General features: G+C 41.0%; 1 pseudogene; it reads left to right on the forward strand.

Moving 5' to 3' along the window:
• Positions 1-322: 322 nt before the first annotated feature.
• Positions 323-9,719, forward strand: LOC141161205 (NXPE family member 4-like; annotated as a pseudogene).
• Positions 9,720-12,907: the final 3,188 nt, after the last annotated feature.

The raw sequence follows: 12,907 nt of genomic DNA on the forward strand, positions 1-12,907 counted from the left end.
TATATTTAAAAATTAAGAAAGGAAAAAATTAAGGCTCAGATTTGAGATGTTCCCTGAGCAAATCAGACACTAATTTGTTCATTCGATCATTTATCCATCCATCCATCCATCCATGAAGGGGTATTTAGCTATAATTGGTCTTGTGCATAAAAGCTACTGTAGATTGGAGCTGCTCCATAATGTCTCATTTCATGAGTGATCATTAAGATCCTACAACATTTTTGAAGTTTTTCCTTATATATTTAGACCTCCCACAGGATGCGATCAGAATCTGATTTTGGATCCGACTCCAGCGGGGTGACCTCACTGTGAACCTACCACCATGCATAAACCATAGATCCCAGTACTTCTCTTTGCCATATTCCTTATAAGCTTTGGTTGGTACCAGAGCAGTTTCCAGGTGAGACATGTCTACACATCTACAACTTTTTGACTCATTCGTCTTTCCTTAGTATCTTCACAAGTTATAAAATCCAATTGTATTCCCAGGTGCGATGAGAATATTATGAATTTCAGGATTCCATGAGAAACTTACTCCAGACCTGCTTTGCACCCACCAACAATCAAGAACAACATTTAACGAAAGAGTTGGCCACTCCATCGAAAACTGAGCTCCGAGTACTGTCAGATGAATCAACCCCTCCACCAAAAACTGAGCTCCAAGTAGAAGTAGACACCATATTTGACAAAATAGAAAAACTCATCCCTAACGTGTCATTTACCTACTTTAACCAGACAACAAATGGAAGAAAGGGTAAGATTTCCATTGTCAACCTCCGGGAGACGTACCATGTGGGAGACAACTTTTTGATGCAGGTCGATATGTTCAATCACTTGGGCAAGAGGAAGACGTATGGAGGAGATTTCTTCAGACCAAGACTCTTCTCTCCAGAACTTGGAGCTTCTGTCTCTGGAACCGTGGAGGACTTCAAAAATGGGTCCTACCATGTTCATTTTCCATTGTACTGGGCTGGCAAAACCAATTTAACAATTCTGTTGTTCTGCCCAAGTGAAGGAATGGCCGCTATCTGGAGGTCAAGACATTCCAGTCAATGAGTTATTGGCTTCAGTGGGAGATATGAAAGTTTGGTAAAGTATCCATAACTAAATGTGCCTTTAGGCTCTCTGAGGAAGATGGGAAGGAGATCTGTGAATACAAGGATCCTCTATATGAGAAGGTTTTCTAGTGCTACAAAGCTCCCAACTTTACTTGTGAAAGTCTGAATGAAATGAGAGGCTATGATCTTTATGCCTCATATCTTACCCCATTGGAAAAGCAAATATTTCAGAGGTACAACTTTCATTATGGTTTTAACATTTTAAAGGAAAATTATTATTGCTATTTCCCTAAATGTCATTGAGAAATGTCTAGATTGTGCTGGTGGTGAAGATCCACGTCTTAGAACCTCCAATGAATCCCAACATGACGTGACTGTGCCTCTTGGTTTCTCCAACACTTAGAAGAAGTTTTGGTTGATTTCCTGAGCTTTGAGCATGGATGAGTTTTAGCATTAGAGAACTTTTTAATTCTTTCCGAATGGCATAATCCCTTAATTTTGGACTTCGCAAGACCTGGTACTGGGATCCAAACTGATAGATATCTTTAAGACCCCTCAAAAGATTTTAACAGTAGACTATTCTACAACACCAAAATATAAACTGCTTCATTTTTATGGTTTACAGCCAGAATTAGAAAGACACTGCAGAAGGAATTGTCCTTTAGTCATACCTATATTTTTGACCTTGAGCACCTTGGAAAGGTACTGAATTTTGAAAAAAACAAAAAGATAAGCAAAGGGGCTCTTATCAAGTAAACAAAACTAGAAAAACTCGTATAAAATAGCTTTATTAAATTATTATAAAAATAGTAGGAGAAAATAGACGTAACGGAAAAATATATATAGATATAAAATTACCAAGGTCATACGGTTAGTGAATGGGTTTTATGGTCCCTGATTCAACCCTAAATTCCCTACCTGTCTGCGGAGGCTGGCCCCCATGTATTAACTATGTGGTGCCCCCACTCAACGTGGCCTGACCCTATTGGTCCCTATAAGATACTGAAGCTTAGAATAGAGAGCAATAGAGTGTCTCTTGCTCTGGAGGACCTGTCTGGTCTTGTATTACACAGGCAGTTCATTGATTTTAACCACTTCGCGCCAGAGCCTGTTTTTGCCTTCGTGACCGGGCCAATTTTTTCAATTCTGACCACTGTCACTTTATGAGGTAATTACTCTGGAACGCTTCAACGGATCCCCCTGATTCTGAGACTGTTTTTTTGTGACATATTGTACTTCATGATAGTGGTAAAATTTCTTCGATATCACTTGCGTTTATTTGTGAAAAAAATGGAAATTTGGCGAAAATGTTGAAAATTTTGCAATTTTCAAACTTTGAATTTTCATGCCCTTTAATCAGAGAGATATATCACACAAAATAGTTAATGAATAACATTTCCCACATGTATACTTCACATCAGCACAATTTTGGAACCAAAATTTTTTTCTGTTAGGAAGCTATAAGGGTTAAAAGTTGACCAGCGATTTCTCATTTTTACAACAAAATTTACAAAAACATTTTTTTAGGGACCACATCTTATTTGAAGTGACTTTGAGGAGCCTTTATGACAGAAAATACCCAAAAGTGATACCATTCTAAAAACTGCACCCCTCAAGGTGCTGAAAACCACATTCAAGAAGTTTATTAACCCTTCAGGTGCTTCACAGGAATTTTTGGAATGTGGAAGAAAACAATGAACATTTAACTTTTTTTCACAAAACTGCTACTTTAGCCTCAAATTTTTAATTTTCACAAGGGCAGCCAGAAAAAATAGACCCCAAAATGTGTTGTGCAATTTCTCCTGAGCACGCTGATACCCCATATGTGGTGCAAAGCCACTGTTTGGGCGCACGGCATGGCTCGGAAGGTAAGGAGCGCCATTTGACTTTTGGAATGGAAATTTGACTGGAATCGATAGCGGACGCCATGTTGCATTTGGAGAGCCCCTGAGGTGCCTAAACAGAGGAAACCCCCAACAAGTCACCCCATTTTGGAAACTAGACCCCTCAAGGAACTTATCTAGATGTGTGGTGAGCACCTTGAACCCCCAGGGGCTTCACACAATTTTATAATGTTGAAGGGTGAAAATAAAAAAACACATTTTTATCACAAAACTGCTACTTTAGCCTCAAATTTTTAATTTTCACAAGGGCAGCCAGAAAAAATGGACCCCAAAATGTGTTGTGCAATTTCTCCTGAGCACGCTGATACCCCATATGTGGTGCAAAGCCACTGTTTGGGCGCACGGCATGGCTCGGAAGGTAAGGAGCGCCATTTGACTTTTGGAATGGAAATTTGACTGGAATGGATAGCGGACGCCATGTTGCATTTGGAGAGCCCCTGAGGTGCCTAAACAGAGGAAACCCCCAACAAGTCACCCCATTTTGGAAACTAGACCCCTCAAGGAACTTATCTAGATGTGTGGTGAGCACCTTGAACCCCCAGGGGCTTCACACAATTTTATAATGTTGAAGGGTGAAAATAAAAAAACACATTTTTAACACAAAACTGCTACTTTAGCCTCAAATTTTTAATTTTCACAAGGGCAGCCAGAAAAAATGGACCCCAAAATGTGTTGTGCAATTTCTCCTGAGCACGCTGATACCCCATATGTAGTGCAAAGCCACTGTTTGGGCGCACGGCATGGCTTGGAAGGTAAGGAGCGCCATTTGACTTTTGGAATGGAAATTTGACTGGAATGGATAGCGGACGCCATGTTGCATTTGGAGAGCCCCTGAGGTGCCTAAACAGAGGAAACCCACAACAAGTGACCGAATTTTACAATCTACTCCTCTGTATAAATTAATCTAGTGGTGGGAAAATAAGTAGGTAAATGGTCACTAAACCCATAGATGAATTCCCACAGAGGTGTCATTTCCATAATGGGGTCACTTCAGGGGGGATTATGCTGTTCTGGCACTTTTCAGAGTACCAGAGCTAAAGAATCCCCCCTGAAGTGACCCCATTTTGGAAATGACACCCCTCTGGAAATTCTATGGGTTTAGTGACCATTTTAACTCGATGGATGATTTCCAGAAACAAGCACGCAATGGAAGGTTTAGATTCTGGAGAACCCCCCCTGGAAATTAAGTGAGCTCTACTCGAATATGTCATTCACTAAATGAACCAAATGTTTGAATGACAAATTGGGATACATTTTTACAGTTTAAAAACGTGGTTCTGTGTGGTAGATTTTAAAGCAGTCAGTGACGCATAAGGCTGGCAATGATGGGCATTGTGGGCAATAGTAGCGGGTATCACGCCTCATTCCTCTCTTAGTACATACACGACATCTTTTCTGGGGGTTCCTTCTTGTTTCCGTTGCTGGAATAAGTGCAATAAAATGTCGCTCAGTGAGTCTTTTCACATCCTCAGATTCTAATGGATGAGCGGGGCTAACTCTTTGAAAGACAAGATTTTCAATTACCTTTTCTTGATAATCAAGAAAAGGATCTGAATTTCCTGCTTTTTTGTACAACACAAAAGAATTGTATGTGGCCACCTGAAACAAATAGATAACCAACTTTTTATACCAGGTATAGGACTTTCTTGATACCTGGTATGGCTGTAGAACCTGGTCTGCAAGGTCCACACCCCCCATGTGTTTGTTGTAGTCAATGACTGACACAGGTTTTTGCTTCGGAGTGGTGGATCCTAGTTCTACAGTGGCCCTTGTGGCATCTGTGTGGATCGAGCTGAGGACAAAAATATCCCTCTTATCCCTATATTTCAGGGCAAGCAGCTCTCCGTTGCGTACAGCCCCTGACTGCCCCTTTTGGAACTTTTGGTTGACCAATGGTTGTGGAAACCCCTGACGGTTTTTACGGATGGTCCCACAAGCCCCGATGTTGTGTTCAACCAGACTTTTAAATAGGGGTATGCTGGTGTAATAATTGTCCACATATAGATTGTAGCCTTTTTGAAAAAATGGACTTATCAGCTCCCAAACAATTTTTGCAGATGTCCCCAGATAAGTAGGGCATCCTGGTGGGTTTAGTTGGCTATCTTTCCCCTCATATATGCGGAAAGCGGATGTGTATCCGGTTGAACTTTCGCACATTTTATAGATCTTTATTCCAAACCTTGCCCTTTTAGATGGGATAAATTGCTTGAGGTGCAGTCTTCCTTTGAATTTTACAAGGGACTCATCTATAGAAATATTTTGTGTTGGGGTGTAGAGGCTTAAGAATTTTTCTGACAAATTTTCAATGATGGGTCTAATTTTATATAACCTGTCATGTTCTGGGGCATTTCTGGGCAGGCATTGACTATTGTCGTTAAAATGCCAAAACCGCATGAGCATTTCATAACGGGTCCTAGGCAGAATGACTGAAAACATAGGGGTGGCTTGAACAGGGTGGTTGGACCAGTAGGATCGAATGCTCGGTTTTTTAACAAGCCCCATGGCAAATGTAAGTCCTAAAAATTTTTTTATTTCCGGGACATTAGTTGGTGTCCATAAATTTGCCCTAGCATAGTAAGATCGGGGATTCTGGCTTATGAATTGGGATGCATATAAATTTGTTTGCACGACAATATGCTCTAGCAAGCTGTCTGTAAAAAACAAATAAAAAAAATGAATTGGTCCAAAATCTTCCACCTCCACATTTATACCAGGAGTGGCGTTGAAATCAGGGCTGAATGGAGCAGCCGAATCCGAAGCCTCCCATCTGGGAAATGCTAGATCATGTGGCAACGCCCCTTGTACACTGGCGTGCGCCAATTCACTAGTAGCAGGGACAGCGCTTGTACTGGGCAGTGTTCCCTGATTTGGAGACGTTTCTCCAGTAGCGCTATTTGCCCCTATTGTTGTACTGGTCCTTGGGCTTGAGGATGGAACAGAATCACTGCTCATTTCTGAGCTCTCAGTGTCGCCGCTACTAAAGCCCTCAAAATCCACATCTCCATCTGAGATTGCACTGTCATCAGTGTCAGAACACAGCAGGGCATACACCTCCTCTGCGGTATAAGTCTGACGGGCCATTTTATTTTTAGATTTTTTGACTGGACTGAACGGACGGGACTGATCTGACAGGACTGACTGACCTGACAGGACTGACTGATCTGACAGGACTGACTGACTGACAGATCTGACAGGACTGACTGACTGACAGATCTGACAGGACTGACTGACTGGACTGACTGATCTGACAGACTCACTAACCCTAACTCTTACTTTCTTTTTTATTTTATTTTTTTTACTTTCACAGTGGCAAGGCTGACAGCTCTTGTCACTCTGTTTCTCCTCTGCTCTCTCACTGAGATCGGAGGAGAAACAGTGTATTTATCAGGCAGATCGCCCGGGAAAGTTTGTTGCTAAAACAAACTTCCCTGGTGATCTCTCTGATTGGCTGGTGTGACGCTGACATCATCGAGACCTGAGCCAATCAGGTCTCAATGATGTCAGAGGTCACAGCACCGGGATCCCCGCCGCTCCTGAGGTATGTGGGGGGTCCCGATCGCCGACCACCAGCTGTTACTATCTTTTAAATGCCGCGATCGCTATGGATCGCGGCATCTAGAAGATAGGAACAGGTTAACATCATGGGGACCTGATCCATTCAGGTCCCCATGATGCCACATGTCAGAGCTATCGCTCTGAACCGGTACCGCAGCGCTAGCAGGACCCTGGGGGTCCTGAGCGCTGCGGGACCACCCACCGTTTTTAAACGTCGGCGCTGCACAGAGCCCGGGCAGCGCCGACGTTTATGTACAGTGGGCGGTCCTGAACCGGTTAATGTGCACAGTGTAATGCTTCATTTCACCTGTAGGAGCACTGCAGGGAAACTGCACACCTGCTTCTAGGTTCCTCTGCAGATCATAGTTGATCATTGGAGGATCCTTGTAATGAAAATGTATTGTATAAAGTGGAGAATGCTTTCAATATTTCATGTGTTTACTGATTTATTGAAAAAAACAAACAAATGTGACATGCAGAAGTAGTGCTGTTGCTTCAAAAGCATCCACCAACTATTAGAAGTAACACAAGCACAGGAGACAGGATGTGTTGTGCTTCAGAAGCATCCAGCAACTAGAGGGGTTAATACAGTCACATGAGACAGGGAGTGTTTTAGCAGAACCCCAGGGGGATTGTGGGGAACTTGTTATTGTAGTCTGGCTGAAGCTGAAGAGAAAGGTAGTGTGTTATCTGTATCTGGCAGAAGGCAACTGAACAGGATTCAGATCAGTAGAGAAACTAAACACAGGTCATATAATCTCCCTAAACTAACAGTGCAGAGTATTATGGGGCAGGAAGATAAGGACTGGAAGGAATTGTGTCACAGGGATCATTTCCCTCATCAAACCCTACCCCCCTCCATCGCCATGCAGGATAAAGAATGCTGTGTACTATTGTGTCCTTGTGAAGGAAAAGCCTGTGGTTGTGTATGCATAGAAGTGTGCTGCAAAGAGATCTAATCTGTGCTGAATTATGCTACTGAAGAGACTGTAATACTCTGCCTTGGGAAGAAACTACTGTATTGTTACTGGAGCCGGTTGCTCAAGAAACTCAGACTGTACTGTAATGAAGATTGTTGCTGTAATATCCCTGAATTACACTGCCCGTGCTTCAGATTAAATTCCACAGTTAAACTGTTGAAAAAGACTCTTGTCAGATGTGTCTGGTCAGCAATTGAATGTATCGTGTGCCTGAGAGAAGCTGCAACCTATGGTCGCCCTGAGTAACGCTTCCCCCAGGATTCCAAAGAATTCATGAAACCCGTCTTGCCCTATCTGAACCTAGCGGCGTGCGTATAACACAAACTTTATAATTATTATAAAATTATATTATTATTTTTGTCATTCCTGTTTTAAAGGTAAAATATCGTTGTACAAATCCCACAGCAAATTTCACCTATCACCGGCATTGCCCAATGTAACAGTAAGTTTTACCATTATTTATATTTATTTATTCATAATTCTTTAAAATTCTAATTTTCTTGAAAAAGGTCCAATCAGTCCTTTATATCGAAATAAGTAACTTTTTTGTGCTATTTATCATGTACTGCACTTATGTTATGAATTATTAATGCATCATTGGATGTGACTGGAGTATAAAAAGACCAAGGGCCGCTTCATCAATCAGTTCTCTCCAGAATTCTGGATTGAAACTGATTGAAAATTCACAAAATGTTTGCACAACTCAACTCAAATTTGCTCAAAATTGTTGCATTTCATTTTTTTTTCACTTTTACACCAGTTCTATCATCTTTTGAAAAGTGGGTGTCATACATTTGTGGTGGTGGCGCATGACACTTGCAAGATTCACCAAATTTATCAAAGAATCTTATTTCTTGGATCTTTTCCAGACACAACAAAGGCACCAAAGCCAAAATGTCAGACAGAAATGAGCTCCCCTCTCCCGAGCGGATACTTCTACAATAACATCTGGAATCCGGATTACTGTAGCATGACGGTTTACACGACGGCGGACGACTTTACTAAATTTCTGCAGGGGAAGAAGCTCTTCCTCATCGAAGACTCCACGTTACGTCAGTTCATCATGCACTTCACCGAGGGAATCCAGAGTAAGGATTACAAACGAGCAGAGAAATTAGAACACCGATGCTGCCATATGAGTCAGCTTTGCGTCTGCAGTATCGGAGACACTGAAACCGGCCTCATCCAGCAATCCAGGAAGTTGCAGAGCTGGACTTGCAGATTTTGTAGGAAAGAGCATGTATCAATGCACTCCTTGCCTAGGAAACTGTCCACCTCTGATAGACTGCAGTAGTGGTTGGCAATCTTGACAAGATAGCCACCTCGAATAGCAATGGATCGTGGTCTAAGAATCCCCCAAGAATGTTCCGTTCAGCCACAAATTTTCCCTCTAGTGCTCTGGAAAGACAAAGAAATGTAAAACTTACATGGTGGCATTCAAATGCCTTACTAAGCATATAATGCATCAATGGAGTGGAACCAACAAGAGGGAGCCAGTCTTATTTAGAGGTTCATCGAGGGCCTTCAGGGGACGGACATCCTTCTCTGATACCCTTATGTCTTCATGTCCTTCATCCTTGGTGTAACATATATTTTCTTTCTCAGAAGACTATACGTCACTCCTGAAGGTACATTTTCATACGATCATCATCCCTTACTGATACCTCTTCTCTTCCTTAGTTGTGAAATATTTCCATTACCATGATAAAGGATAGGCCATTGTAACTGTAAGCCATGAACATGGAGAATGATATACTGTACATGTTTCCTACAAGAGGCATGGCTTCCCACTGCAACATGTTGGCTTCTAGTACTACAAGGAGGACCTTTACACCAGTCGTCAGATCGACCAATGCACCAATGGGAAAGACACCATTTTTGTAATCATGATGGGACCACACTTTAGACAGTTTCTTTTTAAAGTTTTCATGCAGAGAGCTGTCAACATCCGCAGAGCTCTAGAGCGACTGTTCCTCAGGAGTCCAGACACTAAAGTCATCATAAAAACTGAAAATAGAAGAGAGCTCTTTGCCCCGGTGGAAAGACAAGGAGACTTCCATGGTTATACTCAGTATCTGGTCCTCAAGGAGGTTTTTCAGGAGATCAATATTGGTTTTGTGAATGTGTGGGACATGACGGTAGCATCGGCTACAGCATCTGTGCATCCTCCCAGTTGTACTTTTGCAATTATAACGAGCCTACCATTCACTTTTGCTTGTTAATAAAAAAAAATAGGGAAGGACTGTTATTTTTTTCATCAAGTTATTTGTACCAAGTATTTTTTACATCATGGAAAGGTACTATGGACCAGTTTAATTTTCTTCCATCAGGAAAAGTCTTGGAACATCTTTTATATTCTTGTGTACACAAGGCTCTTTGGACCGCATTGTCATTTTTGGCCAAGGAAGGTCATTTGGACTAGGGCAGTTCTGAAGGAATAGAGGGTGAATCCTACGTAAAAGAAAGTTTATGGTTTAAATAGATTTCTAGGATTGGAGAAGATCACTTGAACCAGGGGAGCTCTCCTAGACTAGTGAAGGCTTCATAGATCTAAATATGAACAGAATAGGTTTCTTGAATTAACAAAGGTTACTTTGACCAAGAGACATCTTTAAAATGAGGGACCATCATGAACCACCTTAGGTTTCTTGGATGAAAGAAGACCACATGGACCAGGGAATGTCTCCTAGACGAGGGAAATATTTTTAGACCACGGTAGGATTCTTGGATCTGAGAAGGTCACTTAAACCAGAGGAAGATTCTTGGACCATTGGATGTTTCTTAGGCTCAGACTTTATGGCCAATTGAATGTCTTTATTTTTATTTTTTTACTAATAGCTTAGAATTGATTGAAAAAATAAAGAAGTAATATTTCACTGATTTTCCCCACCGTTCTGATGCTAAGAAATGCCACTCAGCCAATCAATGGCTAAAGTGGTCTCCTGTAAAGCCAATGGTTGGGCATTGTAGAGCATTTACGGCGAGTCGAGACTGGACCGAGAATTAGTCACCATTATTTATCAGAGAATCACTGGAATGGGAGAAGTGGGAGTTCAAGGAGTTTTTTTCTATTTTTTTTTTTTATTTTCATGCTTTTTTTCAAACTTTTTCTAAGCATTATTTAAAAAAAATGTACTGTGTGGAAACCACTATTCATAATCTCTGATGTGGTTAAAAATAAAGAAATTCGATTGGAAACTCTGCTGGGGCATGAACTGTTACTCTGCATGAGATGCAACAGAATATATGCATGCTGTATGAAAAGCAGACAATTAATACATATAATAAAATGCTGAATGCTTTGTATGTATTTGTATATAAGGCATCAGGGTATTTGTATAGTGTATGGACAGTGAGCTGCATGGTATAACTTCCCTCTTGCATGTTAGATAGAAGTGGCTTACAAAAGGGACTGTAATGGGGTCAAAATCTACCCCATGGCAATTAAACAGTACAATGTTGTTCTGCCTGCAATAAAATATATGCTCACAAAATGTAGGTTACGGCTTTATCTAGTTCAGATTCAAACACAAAGCTTTGACACTACCACAAAAGCTTTCTGTGTCATTTACTATACCTTATGTAAACAGCACTGTTTTTTTTATTATGTTTTCTCATCACTGGATATCATGGTTATCAGTGAAGTATGCAGCATCTGTTTTACTCTGAAAAATTTTCCTGTCTTGTGTTATTATGAAAATTCAGACTTGTCGTAAGGACTTTGCAGACATCCCAATAATTACCTATATCAATGTCCATGCAAAATACCCATGACAAGTGTGAACTGAACGCATTGCAACTCTTTTCCTGTAAAATTAAAGGATAATTTCAGCAAATTTGACATAAATCACTATTCCAAGTGAATATAAGAAACTTTGTAATATATCTTATCAGAGAAATACACTGATATCTCTCCTGATTTTATCCTTTGAGCTGATGCTGCTGGGAGGCTTCACCGGAGAAAATATAGACGATCAATTCCTTGAAGGTCAAAAAAAGACATCCACATAGGCACAGTAAATCACAAGCATTGATTGAAGGGGTTTTGCATTGATTGACGCATTTTGGATTTATCAGCTCCTTTCTCATATGATAAGATGGTAACATACACATATGGTCTTATGATTTGAGAAAGGAGCTGATAGATCCGAAAAGTATCATGATTTATCTGATACTTATGACTTTATCATTTCTAATCAATAAGGGATGGTTTTCTTCAATCAATGCTTGTGATTTATTGTGCCTATATTTGTTATCTTTCCCTTCAATGCTTTAATGTTTATTGACTGCACTCTGCTGGCAGTGTTTGTGGGAGAACTCTGTTGGCACTGTTAATACGGGGCACTCTTCTGACACGTAGTTATACAAGCAGTGATGTTTATTGAGGTCAGTGCTGACATTGTGAAAGAGCTGGAGAATATATGGAGGGCACTTTGCTGGTGGTTTTGTTTTTTGGTGACACTCAACTTACTCTGTTTTTAAGGGTCCTTCTGCAGACACCATTTGAAGGGGACACACTTCTGGCAATATATATGGGTGCATTCTGCTTTTCCTGAATATGGGGGACACTATCATATTTATGGGGGGCAAACTCTTCTTCTTGTTTATGGGGCTACTTTTCTGTTCTGTATATGAAGCTCCCCCACTGACACTGTTTAGGGTTGGGGTCACTCTCCTATTTATGTTATAGTTTGTCACACTCCTATTCCTATTCACGGGGACACTCTCTTGTTCCTATTTATGGGGAGACTCTCTTGTTCCTATTTATGGGGAGACACTCTTGTTCCTATTTATGGGGACACTCTCTTGTTCCTATTTATGGGGAGACACTCTTGTTCCTATTTATGGGGACACTCTCTTGTTCCTATTTATGGGGACACTCTCTTGTTCCTATTTATGGGGACACTCTCTTGTTCCTATTTATGGGGACACTCTCTTGTTCCTATTTATGGGGGACACTCTCTTGTTGCTAATTATGAAGGACACTCTCTTGTTCCTATTCATGGGGACACTCTCTTGTTCCTATTTATGTAGGACACTCTCTTGTTGCTATTTATGAAGGACACTCTCTTGTTCCTATTCATGGGGACACTCTCTTGTTCCTATTCATGGGGGACACTCTCTTGTTCCTATTTATGAGGACACTCTTTTGTTCCTATTCATGGGGACACTCTCTGTTTCCTATTCATGGGGACACTCTCTTGTTCCTATTTATGGGGTACACTCTCTTGTTCCTATTTATGGGGAGACTCTCTTGTTCCTATTTATGAAGGACACTCTCTTGTTCCTATTCATGGGGACACTCTCTTGTTCCTATTTATGGGGGACACTCTCTTGTTGCTATTTATGAAGGACACTCTCTTGTTCCTATTCATGGGGACACTCTCTTGTTCCTATTTATGGGGGACAC

Source organism: Phyllobates terribilis, unplaced genomic scaffold (genome assembly GCF_046119375.1).
Source record: "Phyllobates terribilis strain yellow unplaced genomic scaffold, ASM4611937v1 Scaffold_9__5_contigs__length_417890890, whole genome shotgun sequence".
Classification (NCBI taxonomy): domain Eukaryota; kingdom Metazoa; phylum Chordata; class Amphibia; order Anura; family Dendrobatidae; genus Phyllobates; species Phyllobates terribilis.